Source organism: Pelecanus crispus, chromosome 8 (genome assembly GCF_030463565.1).
Source record: "Pelecanus crispus isolate bPelCri1 chromosome 8, bPelCri1.pri, whole genome shotgun sequence".
Taxonomy (NCBI): Eukaryota; Metazoa; Chordata; class Aves; order Pelecaniformes; family Pelecanidae; genus Pelecanus; species Pelecanus crispus.
Window position 1 is genome coordinate 44,866,207 of NC_134650.1, and position 7,548 is coordinate 44,873,754.

Consider the following 7,548-nt stretch of genomic DNA (forward strand, 5'->3'; position numbering starts at 1 on the left):
ACACTCTTTCCTTCTAGCTGTCTCTGAAATCTGCCAGTCTGGGAAATGTCTGCATCACTTGTAGGCACATGCCTGCCTTGATAGTAGGTTGTGGAAATGCTGATTAGAGCCATTTGATCTGGGTTGGTATGGAAGTGCCTAGAGGAACTCACTCCCACAGTGCAAGATAAAAATATTGGTTCCTCACATGTGACAGATATCCCCTTCAAATACAAGGGGAAGGTTTCCTGAATTTAAAATTTTCTAAAACTTACAACAAAATTCCATCAAAGTTTCTCTGTGATAGAGACAATTTGCTCCTAGCTGGTCTTTCTTTTTCTTTTTAATTAACAAAAAAAGCCACTTCTGAAATTAATGCCTACTGGCAGAAAAGAAAAAAAAAGCACGCTATGAATGTGTCTGTAAAATAAATATACATGTTATAAGCATGCATCTACACATAGGTGCATGCCATTATAGCTGTGTATATTTATACAGTGGATAGATATAATCTTCTTTTTTCTTTGCAGTGTTTATGGATTAATTTCAGAACAGATACACCACATCCTCAGCCATATGAATGATCTGAGTTGTATTGAAGTCCTGGTCATTTATAGTTATGGGCCTGTGTTCTTCCAACTGTATAACCGTCTGTTTGTGTTTCTCATGTATGTTTGCTGAAATGAATTATTCTGAAGTAACTTTTTGATGCCACAACTGAGTGAGAACAAGAACTGAGAGATCTTTTTGTGTGTGTTTGTAGACCTGCTATATATTTAACAACCAGCATTCTTTCTCCCCTCACCTCCACAAACACACTCCTGTAAATCTAAATCAAAGCCCATTCAGAACATTTCATTTTAAGTAGTTTCATCTTACTAGAATTACCAAGCATGTGAGGAGTAGCTAAACAATTGTCTGCACAACAATGGAGATGAAATAAAGATAGCCTCTAATTAATTCCATCTAGGTTATAATTAATTTTGACTGAGTTGCTCAGGACAATATCCTTAAGTCTCACAGACTTCTGTAAAGAGGACTGATCAACAGCTGCTGCTCTTTGATTTTTAAAGCAGATGGGGCTATTTCCAGCTATTGCTTAAAAGGAAATGAGGATGAGCATGAGGGTAGAGAGAGAGAGAGATTGATTGGTTTTGAACAGGCCCTGGGGTAAGACTGCTAGAAGGAATGCTCTGTCAGCAAGCTAGTCTGTGACAATGTATCTTAGAGACATTTTGTTGTAATTTGTCTTTAAATTTGGAAGAGGCCCTTTTTGCTTTATTAGAAAAAAGTAAAAATCTGTGATGCAATGCCATGTCAGTAAATATTTCATCATCTGCTGTATGTGAAATCTGCTTTGGGTCATAGTGGTGCTAAAGGCAGTGATAAAGGATACAAATATCAATGTTTCTAGTCTTTGTCATTTTGCAGAAACAAAAGACAAAAAATATCTGTTAGTGTGTTATCCTAGTTCTGTCTGTCAATGTAGAATTGTTCTCTACTTCATAATACAGGAAGCTTTGGTGAATAATTCATTAAAACTAATTTGTCTGAGAAACTCTGCCACTTCCTTTGTTTGCTGACAAATTGCAAAATTCTCAGATGGATTTGTTGTTAGAAATTATTCATAGATTTCTGGAATAAATAAATCCTAGCTTGCTGGTAGGCTGTGCTCATTGGGAGTATTGGATGTATAAACTGACAGTGTGGCAGTTTCTCAAATTCCACAGTATTTAGATTTCTTGACTGGATAGCTTCTAGAAGTAGCTAATACCTGGCGTGTTGTTAGTTATGCATTTAAATGTGAAAGGTGAAAATCAAGGTTGGAAATTAGCTTTGTCTGACTATCTCTAGTAAAACACTTGTGTAAAAAGAGAGCAGATAAGTGACAACTTTGGGGATAAAATTTCCAAAGCTGAGAACCACCACCTGCAATTGTTAGTGGGGAGGGAATAGTCAAAATGTTTTCCCCATTAGGATATGCATTAGGAATAAATAGAAACACTGGTGATTTAAATGTTAAATGATGATGTAGCTGATACTTTTTTTTTCTAGGAACTTCTTGCTCAGTCTACATTTTCCTGTGCTAAATTTTCTGCTTCCTATTATTTTGTTTGCCTGCCTTGTCATTGCTGTAGCATATACACTGTCCTACTGACTCATAAAGACCTGGAGCCATGTGATTTTGAAGGTGAAATTCCCCCTGAAAGCAATGGTGAAAAGCTTATATGAAAGATCTGTTAATATGTGAGAAGAGAAATTGCCAAAGAAATTAGATGAGCAATCTGTCTTGTACAAATTTCAAAACCCCAGTATGAAATGCATTCACCAATATAGTCTTTCTACTGTGCAAGATATGCAGCTCAAGTCCAAGTCAGCTCTTGTGTTCTGTTAAGTCTGAGAGAGAGAGCTTACAGTTCGACTTTTAGGAAAGCATCAGTGTAGTGTGTGGAAACACTGCCTGCATCATCTGTTTGCATTACCTTGAATGTGATAGCTGTTGAATCTGTTCAGTGCTTTTTTTGTGTTTTCATTCAGAGGTCTATTTCCTCATTTGCCCTACAGTGCGTTAATTTTTTGAAGCCAATGAAATCATTATAATGCTTTAACCTGCCTTTTACATAACAGAGGCAACAAAGTTTCACCCAGTAATTCTTGCATTGAGCCCAAGAATCATGCCATGATTGTAAATTCCCTCTCTTTCCCCTTAACACAGGCGTCCTTAAACTCTTTGGTTTTCCCAAGTAAATAGTGTACTTTAGTAATTGTAAGCATGTCTGTGTTGCACAGAGCTGGTACATTACTCAATCAGTTCTAGACAGGCTGGCATCCCTAAAACAACATGCAGCACCCTGAGAAGCTACTATCTCAAAGGTACAGCTTGTCACTGGCTATGTGATGATGTGCTGAATATTTTAACAATCTTCAGCTGGCTTCACTTGCTCAGTGTCATTGCTGATTTTTGTACAGGAGGCCTGTCCTTTTCCAGGTTTTTGAAGACATTTCTTCATTAAACTCTTTAGGAGAAAGAGGGGAAATTTAAAAAAAAAAAAGTGGAACTCTCCAAAATCCCTACCTGAGAGTTTTCAGAGCTAACACACACCTTGTGCATCAGGCTGGGATGTAAAAATCTTAGTTAAGGGGCTTTACATATATATGAAAGAAGCCATGCTTCACATGCTTGTCCTGGTTCGAGGCACTCAGTAGCTCGTTCAAGTAGGAGTTTCTCAAGCTGAAGTCTTCTAAGGCAGAAGGCACAAGCAACTTTCCACAACTACCTATCATCAGTATTAACACTAATTTTGCCTAAGGTGCAGTAATGTGATTTCTGTAGTGATTTTTATGACTTTAATGACTTTATTCAGTGGTAATGCTGGATTACTGTATTCCTGCCCTTCTAGTTTCTTCCCTTTTCACTTGTTCCTGCTTTTGTCCTGCCCTCAGTTTTGTCAAAGGAATTTGTTGTCCAGTAAAGTGGTCAGGGAACTGATCCAGCTTAAAAATCACCTGATTTTAAAGCCAGGTCAGTCTCCTGACAGGTTCACATTGTGGCCATTCAGGCGTCTATGAGGAAGAAAAGAGTAGTATTACCATGAGCTGGTGACATGATGTGAAGTCATTAGCCACATAAATGCAGTCTGAGGGACATGTTCATGATGTTGGCTGGGCTCTCTCTACGGAACAGGGAAAAAACACTGCAGCTTTTCTGAAAGCTGTGTTAACGTCTGACCAAGAGACCAGTCACTTGCAAAAAGGAAGCACAACCCTGAGATAGCCTAAGAAGGGTTGTTTGGGAGGAAGCTGCAGCTCTAGCTAGAGAAGCAGTTTCTGTTTTGTGAAGAGAGTACCATAAACTCTGTCCACCCACCTTATTTTCATGTAGCTTCCTGCTCTTTTGGGCTGTGGCCCTATTTGTAACAATGCCAAGTGCACGTGATGCTGGGAGTGGGGTCTGGGAGCATCTCTTCTCAGAAACGGATTGTGTGAATGTATTGTGGGTTGATTTGTGCTTTAAGTTTGGTAAGAGACTCTCAGTTTGGACTGTGGCACTGGGATACTCATTGAGTCCTGGACTCAGTGGGTTATGGATCTAACTTGGGATTTCTTTCATACTGCTAACACGGACTTGCTCCCTCAAAGGAAGCCGTATCTTGAAAAGTCGTAAAACCCTGGTTTTGGGGCAGTGATTCCCTTCTGCAGTCCTTTGAGACCAGTTTCTGCACTAAGTTCTTTCTTTGTCCAGTAAGAATTCCTCTGTCTCATTCTCATGTCTCTGTACAGTATCTGCTCTTTGTTTCTTGCACATCTATATTTTTAAGACCTTATCTGCTAATGTGAAATACTTTTGCCTGTTACATACATTAGAAACTGGAAAAATGTAGATGCAATTCTAGCTACTATTTCCAACTTTTCTTCTCCTTTCTAGACTCTGATCTATTCATGGCCAGTAGTGGAGCATGGCCTCCACAAGCTGTATTATCTAGAATTAAGTGGTGTGGTGAGGGATCCAGGAGACCTCTCCACTTTTAAGCTGGACCCCATCACAAAAGGCACTGATTCAGATGTGGGAATGGCTTGCGTTAGGATGCTTATGAGTCCCCTCCATCAGCTAGCTATCTGTCCTGCTTCTAACTCAGAAATTCCCACAGAAACTCTGGTTTTGGTCAAAAGGGTTCTTGGGGCAATAGTAATAATTAATAAGAATAAGAATGCTTTAGTTTCTAGTCCTGCAAAGATCAATTTTCAGGACTCAGGCCATAATCCTCCAAGGTGATCTTAATGTGGACAATTGCAAGAGGTGATTAGCCTCTGACTGGTTTTTTTTTTTTTTTTTGGTGGGTCACTGCAGGGGGTGTTTGAGGGGAAACTGAGGCATACTGAAGCAAACAAGCTTGCCTGAAATGTTGTAGCCAGCTAGGAGCAGACTAGTAGAACTGGGCAATAGAATCAGGTCTCCAAATATCTTGCTTTTTTTTCACCCCCTTTTTTGTTTGTGAACCCTTGATTAATAAACTTAGGAAGACAATGGACTTGCTTTTCTCAATTCCCTTCTCAGTCTCTTCAGAGTAATCTACAGACCTCTAGTGCTTCATGCACTACAGTTTAAAAATGCACCAAACAATCTCATACCCTGTTCTCTGACTTTCCTCAATTTTCCTTTGAACTATCACTCAGAAATAATTATAATGGAAATAAGCGAAGTGTGTGTCTCTAGAAATCCTTTAGTATTTGTGAGAGAGTTTCAAAATCATAAGCTATGGAAATGGCCTGATCATAGATGAGTCTTCTGTAGTGAAGATCTTGACCAACTGGTAAGTTTACTATCTTTTCCTGGTGTATTGCTGAGATATGCAGAATAGATTTTTGCCTTTTCCCTTTGAATAATTTTTTGCACAGCTTCCACTTAGTCTTGAAAAGGAACTTAGTCTGAAAAGGAACTTAGTCTGATCTTGAGAGAGAGATGTAGAAAGGAGAACTAGACAGCCACACCTTGTTTCCACACATCTCCGTATTCATGCTTACTCTGCTCTTTGCAATCAGTGTCTCAATGTTAGTTATGTGTCCAAGAGGGAACTAACTAAAATGATACCAGAATTGTATTTCAAGTTGCAGACACTGAAACCAAAGGCTTTTTTCTGGTGTCTCAGCTGTACCTCCTTTGTCCACTTGAAACAGGTTTTTTCAAATATAAGAAGCTTACTTAACCCAGGGTTTAAAGCTATTTTTATCCAGCATGAAATGTGCATGGAAAGAAGGCATACAGAGAGAGAGAGAGGACAGCGCTGTTTGTTTTTCCCCAAGATCTCCTTTATGCTTGGGAGAGGTGAAACTATTTTCTGGAAAACCCAGATAATGTTCAATATCCTGCACACCTACATGGTTTGGGTCAACTCTTTGAGGGACAAAAAGACAGATTCATTTGCAAGAGCCCACTGGTGTAGCCGAGTCAAATCAACTGTAATTCCATTGCTTTGGATGGCACTAACTTCTACTGAGGCTCTGGATCCTTACCTCTGAGATCTTACTGAGTCCTATCAAATACATCGGGAAACTTCTTCTTCCCAGACTACTGCTCCTGCACTGGTTGTAGTAATAAGAGCCCTCCTGTGTTCACCTCACTGATTAGGTACCAAAATTACCACTATGGTAATAATATATCAAAGTGTAGGATCTTTTTAAGAACACAGATCCACAGTACAGCTTGGAGGTTAGCAGACTCCTTTATGCTTCAGTTCCCCAATATTTATTGGAAGTTTTTATGTAGGTGCCAACTTGTGGGGGTGAGCTTTGCAGAATTGAAAATACTGGTGCAAAGAGAACTGATACAATTTTGCAAGCTTTACAAGAGCAACCATGTCACTATTATAAGGCAGTTTCACTCCACCTTAAATGGAGAAGCATGTCTGTTGCCATTGTGAGCTTTTAATCACTCCAATTACAGTGCTTTTCCCATCCTGACAGCTGGCACTCCTTGGAGTGCCTTGTTAAGGCTTGCATGAGAGGTGGGTCTTTTTTTTTTTTTTTTTTTCAGTCAAGTAAATGACCACAGCACCAAGCCCAGTCCCAACAACACCCAACAATTTGCTCAGCTGGAGAGTTTGCTGATTTCACACAGCAGATGTTTAATGCAGTACCCACTATAATGTGCACAATAACTACCCTTCCAGAGCATGCAGCAACACAAAGCATACTGACTCTAGGGGGTTATTAAAAAGCCACTATACCAGAGTAAACAATAAACAAGAGCTTGGTTTAAAAAGCTGTGCTTGTTGTAGCTGGAGGTTTAGCAACACAGGCTTTTTGGCTTTTGAGTCAAAAGTGGGTAAACTTTATGGTAACAGAACAAAAATGCATGTGAGTCTATAGAGGAAAACATATTCTGCAATCCACAAAAAAGATTGACATTGCCTTAAATGTTAGGAGAAGTTCTAGTACTCAGCCTCGCTCTCTTGCAACTTCTCCTGAACGGCCACACTGTGCTGACTTCTCAAGCAAGATTACCGTGGAGTTTTGGCTAATGGAGGTGAACAATTTTGCCTTTCTAGTATCATGAAAAGTTCTGGCATTTTCACTGAGAATGTTACTTCCCAAGTACTTGATGACCAAAGAGACAAAATCCAGTCCAGTTGCACTGAGAGTTTTCACAGCAATCATAATTTGCCTTTTTAACACTCATATCCCAGAAGTTGATCCTGTTGCTCCTATACAAATTGAGTACCAAAGCCTGAAGAAGGGCTGTGGATTTCACCCACCATGAGGCCTGTCATGACTTGTGATGGGTCAAAGATTTAGTAATTAGCCAAAGGCCAGAGAAGAAGTTTGGCATGTGTTTTTGTCTTGGCGGCAATGCCAGCTTGTACAACTTTCTGGCCATACAGTGTCCTGAACTGTGGAACTGGTTACACTGAAAATTTACTTTTTTTAAAAAATGTGGTTGTGGTTTCCTCCCCCCACCCTGCTGGGTATAGCCTGCTCTTTTTTTTTGACTTGGCTTATCTAAACAGTCAGAGAGATGATGCTTCTGGCACAATGAAAGGGATGGTTCTCGATCATGCTTAGTTGGTTCTT